The sequence below is a fragment of the Drosophila pseudoobscura genome, chromosome 4 (assembly GCF_009870125.1).
Source record: "Drosophila pseudoobscura strain MV-25-SWS-2005 chromosome 4, UCI_Dpse_MV25, whole genome shotgun sequence".
NCBI classification, from domain to species: domain Eukaryota; kingdom Metazoa; phylum Arthropoda; class Insecta; order Diptera; family Drosophilidae; genus Drosophila; species Drosophila pseudoobscura.
Window position 1 is genome coordinate 25,491,048 of NC_046681.1, and position 12,742 is coordinate 25,503,789.

Below are 12,742 nucleotides of genomic sequence, written 5' to 3' on the forward strand. Positions count from 1 at the left end.
ACAACCGCCGATACACATCCAGCGGCGGCAGATGGGGAGCCCCTAGTGGAGTCCGATTATGGCAATCAGCCAAGAACTAGTGAAAACCCGAAAAAAGCAAAGGGGGTGGCGGCGGCGACCACCTCTGGCAGAGACACGTCAGTGCATGGTGGCAAAGTCTTGGAGGCGGCATCAGCGCCGCCGCATAGTGTAAATAGCCATAGTGAATATGTTAGTGCGGTTCCCGCTAGTGAATTGAATTTAGCTGCTAATGAAAGGCACGAGCTACCTAGTGAAGCGGCAGCCCAAGTGCCAAATAATCAATTAAATAATAATAATTATAATAATATTAATGCTGGAAATCCGCATAGTGTTAGTGAGTCTGAACAGTTAGAGCCACCAAAGGAAAAGCAGCAGCAGCAACAGCGGCAGAAGCAGACACAGAAACAGCAGGGGAGAGAGAGGTAAGTGCCTATTGATTTGTGCATATTTAAGTGCAATCGACATTCGGTGTGCATATGTGTGTGTGCGTTTGCAATTGATAAGCTCTGACCCACTGACGTGTGCTCGCTCTGTGTGGGAAGGTATTCCACCACCTCCACCCCCTGTGGCGTAATCATGCTAGTTATCAATTTAAAAGTAATTTCCCAATTGACGTGACATATTTGCTTGAATTTGAACGTGAGAAATGCCCAAAGAGAGCCCGTGACGCGTCAGAGAGTGAGAGTTTGCGAGTGAGCGAAGCGGAAGGCTAGCAAAAGGATAGGCTGAAAAGCAACAGAGTGACAGAGAGAGAGTGAGTTGCTTGAACTTGAACGGATGGAAGTGCAAGGAGGAGAACACAAAGAGAGAGAGAGAAAGAGAGGCAAGTACTGTTTAAACGATGCAGCTGATGTTTGCCACCAAAGTGTAACAAGCGAAATTTGAGAATTTTCAAGATTGTGTAATTGATATCTGATATGCCTGATGCTACAATTTTGATGCAATCACAATTAAACCAAAAATTGCACCTAAAAATAAATACATAGAACATTCCAGAACCGGAATCGTACTTAATTTTGAGACACCCCCTGACACGTGTACTGCCAAGCAGCTGCTGCCCTGTTTAGCCAGTACTCGAGAGAACAAGCAAACAAGATTAACTGCATTTCTGAGCTATCTCTTTGCTATCTCTCTCACTCTCCCGTGACGAAGCCAGCCCCCCACGCCGCATGAACGACTGGCGATTAAATCGCCATTCATTTCCGATGTAAGCGGGTTCAGCGTGTGTGCTACAAAACATACCATTGGCCTTCATCGACGAGTACTAGTAAGTACTACTATGCCAGCGCTTATCAGTTCTGAAAGCTATTTCGTTGCCATAGGGGCCGCCGGCGCTTATCGGCCTTTTTTGTTATTGTTGTCACGTCTCGGAGCTACGCGCACGATCGTGCCCACATCCGAGTTCGTTCACATGCTGCAACTCGTCAAAAGTGGAAGATCAATTGGTTTGTGCCTTTCACTCACTCGCAAGGTCAATATTGGCACTGTTTTTGCCTTTGTTTTCTAAAAATATACACTGTCCAATATTATAATTATCGATACCCACGATTGTTGTTGCTCAGCGCTCATCGAGTTTCATTTTCGTTTCGAAAACACTCAGACCAGGCCAGGCCAGGCCTTTCGCCTTTCACAAAGTTCTACTCGTACGAGTATTTACAAATTTGCACGCGACGCACTCCAACCTCACGGGGAAATGCTCGGGAAACTGTTGCTAATTGCGATCTGTTGTTGTTGTTAACCGCCCAGCGTGGTATTACCCTGTAGATTATAGGGTATATTTTCGTATAGTATAACATCCGCATGCGTGTTTTGTTGTAAACATTTTCATTGATAGAGTTCCCCCCAGGCATGCCTGCCTGCCTAAGCTCTTGTTATTGATTAATTTCAGTGGATTGTTTGTTATGATTGTGGGGTTTATTTATGGACGGGCTGACAGGTGCCAGGCGCCATCTAAGTGAGTTCTCGAATTTCTAGTGGGTATAGTACAGCATTTTAGGCCTGATCTTGACATTGAAAGGTGCTAAATGATCGCTGAAAAGTGTTAAGAGACCGAACCCCTTCCACATGCTCTAAATGGATACTTTTTTGCTCAGAATCCGCAATGCGATATGTCCTCTAGTCTAGTCTACTGGAAACCCTCAGCTATCTTATCTCTAGGCGAGGTTCTTGTTTCCCATAATGAGAACAGTTTTTGCTTAATTTTTCTGTCTCATCATTTGCTTTGTAAACATGATCTTGACATTGGAAACGGTGGTGGATTGACTGTGTTTTTGGGGCCAGAAATTACTCTACACCCCCGAACGAGTACGAGCATGCATGATATTTTATGGGTAGCCCTAAGCAAATGAGGATTTAGCATTTAAAAGACGACGTGTGGTAAAATATCCTAAATAATAATTCATGTGTGTCGTAACCGCGGGGCATACATATACATACATGTATATGTATGTATGTATGACTTATATACCCTGTCTCTGGACATGATCTGACTGCTGCTGCAACGGCATCCAATAGCAATTCCATTCCATTGCATTCGCAGCTTAGTAGCTGCTGCGATGGCGGTGGTGGGACACCCACGCGATGTCTTGTCACAATGCCTTTTGCCGGTAATTTGCTTTACAGTTTTTCAATTTATTTTCCCCCTTCCTTCGATCGCTTTTTTCTCTCTTTCTCTCTCTCTCCCTGTCTCTTGCTCTGCGTGGCTCCTCTCTGGGCTCCCTCTCTTTGTGTGGAACGGCAAATGCGCGTACTTTCTAAATGCCTCCTTCTCCGGTCCGGTCCGTCCGTCCGTCCGTCATTCAGTCAGTTAGCCGGCAGACTGTCTGCCTGGGCCTATCTATTGGTGGCCGGCCATTTCATTCATCCCAAAAACCGACCAACAAAAAAGAAGGCATTAATGAAAGCTAACTTCAACGGGCCGATGATGGCTATACACTTGCAACAAGGGGTATTATGGATAGGATACTTTCCGCCATACGAGCCCCATACGGTCCCCAGAATCCGAAAACAAAATAAAAAGATAGGAAGTTCAAGTGCTCTGTTCATGCAGGAAACGCTAATCTTGGTTAAGAAAAGTACCTTTTCGGTGATCTACAGAACCCCCGGAAAGGGTATCCATTAGAAATGAAATAAACCAAGTTTTAACGATTCAAAGGCGCTGTGGGTGCCCCCCCATCGAATGGCAACGCTAGAAAAAACGCTAAACGCCAACGCCAGCAATCGTTTGGGGAGGGGGAGATCCTTTAAAGGCTTTCGAGAGCATCGCTCGATATCGGTTTTCGGCTGAGTTCGATTCGGTTTTTGGTTTGGTTTCGATGTTTGCTTATCGCACGGGAGTAAAAGTGTTAAATGGCAGCGAATCAGAGTTTTTGGATTCGATTCGATGTCATGTTTGTGTCTCCCGTCTGTCTGGGCTCCCCCTCCGAAAATGGCTTTATCAGTATGAAATTTACTTTCATTTTTTTGCATTTTCCTTTTCCCCCGAAACGATTTTCCCAGCCCGAAAAAAAAAGCAGCCCCTCTCTTGACAGACTAGACATAAATAAATTTTCTTAACGCAGTAGACAGAATCAAAATCCATTTCGCGCGAGAGAGGAGCCTTCCAGACATACACACATACCATAGAGATACCCCCATACCATATGTGTGTGTGTCTTGGCAGGTGATTGGGGGACGCTAGCGAATCTTTCTTTTCGTACGGCTCACTCGTACTTTCACTTTCGATGTAAAGGACTCTCTAAAAAGATTTTACAGTTTAGGCTTTCAAATGCATCATGATCTTGTTTAGGTGTAAGTGTAATCAAACTTGGCAAAAAGCCATTATCATGTATGCCGATCCTCAATGGACATGCCCATAAAATGGCCACAGATCTCGCGGTGATCCAACCAATTGACGCTTATGCAAATCTCCTCCACAATCGCCAAGAAAAATGCTTGTTCGCCTGTCAATGATCGCTCAACGAGATCTGATGGAGTCACTCTCCAGTCTGCAGTCTCCAGTCCCCAGTCTCTCCTCCCATAATGATCTTATCCCCTCCCCTCCCCTCCCCAAAACAGCGGATCGGTGGAGCGCAGGAGCTGTGCAGCGGAGCCTCACCTCAAATGTCCAGATACTTAATTGATTGTGAGCGTGCGCCCATTGACTTTCGTCAATCAATTTTGATCGCTGATTGTTGATCACGTTGATCGTTGATTGTCTATCGTTGATCGGTCGATTACTGGATCTCTTGCGAATCTCGTCTAACAGCATTGATTAACCCCACACTGTTCGTACGCCTTCACTTCTGTCTTTTGTCTTCTGTCTTTTGTTTTGTTTTTAATTTTGTTGCAAGGCATTCGCATTCCTCTCGCATTTTTCTCATTTTTTTCCCCTGATTCATTTAGCAGCAGACACGAGTCGTAGGCGCCTCTCTAATGAAAATGAAAATGAAAATAAATATAAAACTCTCTGGAATTGAGAGAGACAAAAAACAACAACACAAAAGAAGCCGGTTATATTTTGTTGCTCTTTTTTTGTTTTTGTTTTTGCATCGGTTTTTGCCGTTGCATTTGCCGGCATTTTTTCCTCTCATGTTTTGTTGTTTCTGTTGTTGTTGTCTCTTTTTTTCTCCTTTGCATTTGTTATTTGTTAATGATTATCTGGCGAAAATGCCACGGAGATATAGAAAATGAGAAAGAGAGACGTAGACAGAGACAGAGACAGAGACATGGACGTGTAGACGTTTTGGCATCGTGCGGAGTGAAAAATGTTTTACCTCCGCGTAGGTGTCAGGAGGGAAGGGAGGCAGTGACGGGGGAAGGCAGCTGCTGCCGCTGCCGCTGCCTGCAGACTGTTTGAGTTATTATACATTTCTGTTTGTTTGTTTGTTGTTGTTGTTGTTTTTTTGTTGTTGTGTTTTTTTTTCTGCTGTTAAACAAATTAATATGAAACTTTTCAGTGGAAAAACTTTACTTCACTTGGGGGGTTTTTATTGCCTTTGGCTGGGCAGGTAACGGAATGGGTTTTCGGGGTGAAATTGGGGGCAAATATAATTGAAATGCAGTGGATACTTAAGTTAACAGTTACCATTGATAGCGGTTAAGAATTGTTAATTAAATAAGTGCAATTAATTATGAAATCCACTAGGCCTTATAGGCTGTTTTCAATGTGGAAATCTGTTTTGAAGTGCCATAGATAGCCCCAGCTCTCAACTGCACCTACGATTTATTCTTGGGAGGCCCAAAGGATAACAAAATAAATGCAATGTGTGGATCGCTCCTCTTTTTCGTCAAGAATTAATTTAATTTGCATTAATAGCACAAAACAAAACGAAAACCCATATCCGTATGTGCATGTGTATGTGGGTGTGGGTGTGGGTGCTCGAAACAAGCGGTCTTCTTACGGCACTCATTCTTCATTCTCTCTTTCACACTCGAACTCTCATTTGTGGAATCTTCGTTTACATTTCGGTGACGTCCAGCAGGGCTGCCTTCCTCTTCTTCCTGCATTTTTAGGTGCGTGGAGCAGCGCAGTGAGTCGCTGTTTTGTTTTTGATTTCCATCTCTCTCTTTTTGTACCAGCTTTTTTTTATCTTCTGCAATACTTACTGTCGTATTGCATCATCCTATTGCCTTCTCTCTCTCTCTCTCAGCAATTCCTTTCTGATCTTCCTTCTATTTCACAACCGCCCCACAATCGACTGAGATGCCTCTCTTTCGCTCTCAGGCCACGCTCTCAGCAAATACGAATTGAAAGAATAACGGCTTACACTACTGCGTAGTTTACGTCTTTGCCTATTGATTGATTGCTCTTTCTTGATTCTCTACTACAACGACTACCAATACGCTTTATTTTTACAAATCTCCGTCACAAATATTGCCTTCGTGGGTCTTCGTCTCTAACGAGCATAGTACACAAATTCATTCGAGTTCGATTCTTTTTCGATATTGAACATTTCGAATGTAATTCTGCAGAATACATGGATTGGTGACCCTTTAAAAATGTTGTCCCATTCTTTGTTAATCAATAAATGAGAGATTGGCAAGCGTTTTAGATGAGTTCTGGGTATGAATTATGAATTAACGACTCAAGTATCAAGCATGAAAGATCATAGATCATATGGATAATAATGTCCGTGGTTTCATTGCTTAAATACCACTCGAAATGTGGCACATGGTAACAGGAAAGAATTGGATGAATCTGTGCAAAAGGAGACGCTGTACATCAGGAATCCCTATTGGGGGACACTCTATAAAGAGGCTAGAGGCGAGAAAAGAGCCACAATGTTGGGATTTGTTCTATCATTGAAACTTTGCTTATCAACTATCGGAAGTCACTAGATCTACACACATAATTCGTATGCAGAAGATCGTTTAAATCTCTTCAAAATCCCAGGCACAAGTGTGGATGTTGCTGGCTTAAAAAATCTTTTTTGGGATAATCATCCAACGACTGGAATCAGATATCACTACAATCTATTCAGATATCTTTAAGATACCACCATCAGATAACGACTTGTATCTTTATTATCCTTCGGTAGATAGCGGCCAAAGATAAATACGTATCTTAATTATGCATCTGGCGGTTATCTCTAACACCTGCCTTTACACAAAGTTCAATTGCTTTACTTTGACCTAAACTCTGAACTGGAATCCGCCCAGCAATCTCCCAGAGAGGTGTGCGATGTGCAACTGAAACTTTCTTCCCCAACGATACTCTCGAACGGAGCCCCTCTTTGTCCCGTGTAACAGCACCTCCACAGCCTCCACACTCCACCCACTGGGAAGGCTTTGGCAATGCCTCCGTCAACCACTTAACAACTCGTGTGTGTGCTCAATGGTGCTGCCTGCTGCTGGTGCTGCCTGATCCACACGAGTATTACTACCAGCCATGGCTCTCATTGTGTAAGCGCTTCGACTGGCTGCTTGGGGGCTTCGAAAACACTTTCGCATTACAAGTGTTTATCTTTCAATGGCGTTTGCTGTCTCGGGCAATAGCGCAGAGGCAACAAGTGCAACTGCAACAGAGCCACAGGTACAGCTACAGCCACAGCGGCAACATCCATGCAGCGGAGGTGGAGGGGCGAAGGCGGAGGCTGTAGCTGTGGCTGCGGCTGCGGCTGTGGCAGCCATCGATGGCAGTTGGCATCGTTCAATTCAATTGACACTTTTGGCCCGTTGTAACCTTTTTGCTGTTGCTGTTGCTGTTGCACGTTGCACACAAAAAGGAGTCGAAACAAATTGCCACAACATCATCAAAAGACAAATGGCGGCTCTGTTGCATGTGCCTCTCGTATCTCCCTTTCTCAAAGCCTCTTTCTCTCACTCTCTTCAGATTAGGAGGCAAATCCGATTTTTATGGACCCTATTTGCCCCACGAGCGGTGTTGCAATCTGTCTCCCATGCCGCAACAACCCACATGTTGTCGCTGGTGCCGCCGCTGCCGCTGCTGCCGCCGCTGCTGCTGTGATTTTACGATTAACAATTTCACTTTCCGTTGCACTTGCAATTATCCTCCCGTCGAAATATTTGCCTAAGTTTATGGACTTAATTTTCCCTGTTTTCATTCGCCAGCCATCGATCGGTATCTGCTAAACCATAAACCATATTATACAGTCCTGGACTGTACCCGCCATAAACATTTTATTTATATAAAGATATTTCCTATTTCACTTTGATACCCTTTCCAAAGAGCCATTTCATTAAATATATTTTTTGATAGAAGAGAAGATTGATAGTTCTATGAATAAAGATAGGATGGACCACGAAAGGTTGGATTTTTAAAGGTTCAATCACTACTTTTATGGCATACAGATGATCGATTGGGATCGGAAATCAAAACAGAACTCCAGAAGTTGTTGTTTTAATCGTTGATACGTTTTTTGGCTATGCGAATGCCCCATAAGTGAAAGGATACATTCGTTACAAATAACAGCAACAGAGGAAGCAAAAAAGGAGGATAAAAGGGTGGCAAAGGAAAGGAAAACTGGGGTTCCAGGTCAAAGAGGAAGGAAAAACGTTGCTTCCTTTTAAAAATGTCTCATAAGCGAAAGGAAACATTCGTTTCGAATGAGAGGAACAAGCGATTCGGTATTTTGTCTGCCTGTATCTGCATTTCCAAGAGTATCAATAGCTACGACTCCAGAAGCCACCGATTCCTTTATTGTATTTTTTTTCTGGGCCTGGCCCACGCCTTATGCTAATGGTCTGGGTCCTGGCTGAAGGCTGGCTAACAGATTTAGACATAAACCTGTCACAAGGCAAAAGTCCAGGCCAAACCCAGAGACAGACAGACGGACGGACGGACGGACAGGCTTCCTGTGGCTGTTGCATTCATTGTGGGGGCTAAAGCCGTTTCCGACACCTTTTGCCACCCAAAATGCAGCTGTGCCCCCAAGCAAGGAACACTCACAAAAAACACATTCAACCCACAAAAAGCACAAGGCACACACACACACACACACACACACATAGACAGAAGAAAAAGATGCAAAAACCATAAGGAAAACGAGAGAAAAAAACGTGGCTTTTCTTTCTTTACCGTTGTGGGTGGGAAATATGGTGGATTTGCATTTTCCCAATTCCCAATAAAAATATAAAATATATACATTATTTTTTTCTTCTTTCTTTGGCTTTGAATCTTGGTAGTTGGCTGGCAGTTTGTCTGAATGAAATCTGTAGGAATTTACCAGACCATTTTATAGGGGCTCGGTACACCGGGCAGCCATATATCATCTGTTATGGCTTAATATATGACACATCAAATGTGAGGTAATATAAACGGCAGACAATATCAAATGTGCGGGAATATACGAGTAGTATTCATATTTCGAGAAACTGAAAGGAACTGGTCTTACAGGCCACTGAAAAGAGGTTTTTCCCATATCATTCGAGGGATGTTAAAATTTGTAAAGTTAACTGTGGGTTAGCGAAGGATTATGGACAGAGATTGCCCAAAAAGAGACTTGAAATTTCTTGAAAATAATGCATTTAAAGCGGTTTTTTTCTTTTGCCAAAGGAGGTGTATGCTAGAGGTAGGGATAGAGGATGGAAATACAAAGGTCTGTCCCGAAATATAAAAATATGTTAGACATATTTAAAGCTATTGATTGACATTTTTCCCCATTTATTTGGCTAATTTTTCGAAGAATAGAATTAATTAATTAATTAAAACTTAATTTCTTTTAAATTTAAATTTAACTGCTAATATTCTTTAACTGCTTCTTTAAGAATCTATGCAAATTCTATCCCTGATGGTATCCATATAAAATAAAGGATATCAAATGAGGGATATCTAGACCAAGTATCAATTTTCTAGGCAGAAAGATCCCTTGGAGGCAAATATAAACTTTTACGGCCCCAAATGTACTGAAAACCCAATTTTTTCAGAAGTTTCAGACCCTTGCATGAATGAAAATCAATGACTGTACAAAAAAGAATTAAAATTTTTAGTTAGAAAATGTTTTTAAAATCTTTTTGAGCACCTAAATGGATTAGAAATGTGTTCTCATTTTAAAGTTAATGATATAACAACTAGTTAAATGAAATAAATGAAGAATAATAGTCACTGAATTTGCATCAAAAATATAGTAATCTTTAGTTCGAAATTCCAAAATATATTTCTAAATCCTCAACCAATCACAAACTTATTCCCCGACATCTGTCAAGCGTTAGAAATGAATAACTTCCTTACCAATTAATTGATTGATCACTGATCACACTGAAAACTCAAACAGACTTGAATTTCACTGCAGAAAACTGTTTCCCCCCCCTGAGAGGGTAGGAGGTTCTTTGATGGACGCTCCACTTGGGGCACTTTTGGGAGCAGCATTTGCATGGCTTAAGCGCTTCCAGAGCTGTTGGCTTTCCTTTCTGGTCATCAATTTGGGTTTATTTTGCAGACAGCAGCAGCAGCAGCAGCAGAGCCATGGCGTTAGTTTTTCACACATGCACAAAAACACGATCCCAGAGGCAGAGCGGCGGAGAGGCATGCCACAGAGAGCGGTGCGACAAGTTTGCCGGTAAAATGCAGTCGGACGCTGCAGTCGGTTCGGCAAGTGCATGCCGATGCCGATGCCGATGACGATGTCGATGTCTCTCGATTGTTGAGGTAATGCTCTCTCTCTCTCTCTCTCTGTGTGTGTCTGTCTCTCTTTGTCCACAGAGCTGGTTTTGCTCTCTTTTGTATCTGTATCTACGTCTCAGATGGCAAATATATCTGCACACACACTCGTGGGAGCCGCAATTACCTAGAGTTCGAGTCTGTAATACGTTCGTTTCAGTTCTCATTTCGATTTCCAGTGGTGCGATCGTGCGCTTCGCCTCGCTCCCTGGTTGGTGGTGGCCTCCTCCTAACGGCGTGTGTGTGTGACCAAGGAGCCGCCTCCTTATCGATAGACCCAATAGCAAAAAGGAACAGCCGTGTCCTTGTGGCATCAAATCAACAAGCGCGAGTGTTTTTGAGTGTCTCTCATGTGTGCCTGCAGTGCACTAAAACTTTGTTTTTGCTAAATTGTAATGTAAGGTCCTTGAAGGGAAAAGCAACCAACTATGCCACAAAAACGACAGCTGTGACCTCTGAAGGATATGTACTTTTATCGGGCCTTAAGGCAGGGCCCATCGAACTATATTTCCTCGAGTCGATTGAACAAATACGAATAATAGCTCTTAATTGCAATTATTTCCCCGTCCATGGAACGGAATGGATGTTTTTCGTTAGCAAATATTGATTGTGGTTTTAGCGAAGTTCAGTTAATATTTGAGGGAGAACTGGCCAACCGGATGCCACCTCCACTTCCAGCCACAGCAAAATGTGTATCTTTATATCCCATAGTTTGTCCATCAATTAAAAGCAAAAGGCAGCCGAATTGCTCACGGTTGTCGCTCCACTTTAATCACTATTTGTATCCACTTAAAGTTGTGCAAATTTTTCCTCGAAAGAAAAGTCAACAAATTGGGAGTAAATACGAGATTGGTTTTTATTTTTTGTGATTTAATAGGGGATCTTTGCGAGATTTTTGAACTGATGTTGCTTCTGTGATTGAATGGTGGAAATTTTTAGCAATTTTCCTCTCTTGCATTCTTTGCAGTTCTAAATACCTCATAGAATATATCTTTATATATGAAATTATGATTTTGTGGTGATGTTTTATGTGCTTGAGACATTTCAATGTTAAAACGAGAATAACATAACAACAAAAAGACATTAAAAAATAATTCTGCTTTAAATACTTGGCCGCAATCCAGATGAAACATCTATCTATAAAGTAGAGACACAGAAAACTGCATTCAGAATTCACAATACTTAATGTTTTACTCTTTTTGGGAACTATTTTTACTTTTGTTGAACTTCAACTTATTTTTTGTGATTTTTGACAGAGAGATACGATTAATTAGACATTACGATGCCTAAATGCTTTACTAAATATATTTCCTTATGTCTGAAGCTTAGAGCAATTAATGTTAATAAATATTTTATTTAATATTAAAAATTCCATCAAGAAAAGATTCAGTTTATCCGCATTCTACATATGTATATATCCAACAGATCTTTTCTATGAGATGAATTAATTTTGATTAAATATTTAAAATACCAGAAATAACTAAAAAAAAAAAATCAAAAAATCTAGAAAATTTTCAAGATTCTGGGAGACTACTAGAAAAGGACCAGAAAATGCTAGTTTTTTTTTTTAATATTTTAGAAAAAGAAAAGATTGATACATTTTATTTCCTTATTCTTTAACTCTTTCTGTTTTAAATTGAATGTTCGTTACATTATATATGGAATATTTTTATTTAAAAATAAATATACGTACATATATTGGTTATTTTAATGAAATTATAGCCAGTTCCGACTTTTTCCCAGAATCATTTAGCTACGATTTATATTGTCTTAAATCAAATTTCCAGGAAATTGCAGTCAGCAAGACGACTAATGTATGCATCAATTATATATTTACAAATCAACTTAGTGATTTATTCGTGAAATTATGGAGAATACGCTCCAGGATTAAGACAAAAAGGATTCCAAATAGTTACTCGCAGTCATAGAAAGCCGAAGAAAATTACAAAAAGCCACAACTTTTTTCATAAATGGCAAAAGTTATGCTCTTTCTAATATTTGTGCATTTTTTCTGGAATATGTTTGTAGCGTAATTTTTAAATAATTAGGTCAAGCTTGCTTACGAAGAATATCCTTCATCTTTATTTTTTTTAACCTATATATTTTTGAAATTTTTCTAAAATAGAGACAGATTTCTTAAGAACAATATTTTCTAGGAATCTTGCAGATACTTAATTTGAGTTGGGGCTTTCAGATTTTGAATGCTGCTTACGTCTAGTAAGATTTCCTCAATCGAAGCTTTGTATGTGGAGCGGTTTGCCCCCGCAAAATATTTTCACTTTTTACACACACACACCGGAACACACACACTGTGCGACGACAAAAAATATGTAAACCAATTTTCACATCGTTGTTGAAATATTTTGCATTTATTAATTTATTAAAAATGCAAGCAAAAGAAAAGCCAGAAATTCCTGACAAACTTGTAGGCAAAATTCAAGTGCCGGAACGGAACGGAACGGCCAGAGCTTCAGCTTCAGCTCCAGCTCCAGGTTAACCCAATCTGCCTTACATGGTAGTTAGATACATTGAAACACGGTAGACGGCTGCTGCTGCTGCTTACTGCCTTACTGCCGAGGCAGACAGTTTGCATTTCAATACCCTGATCGAATGGGGGTACTA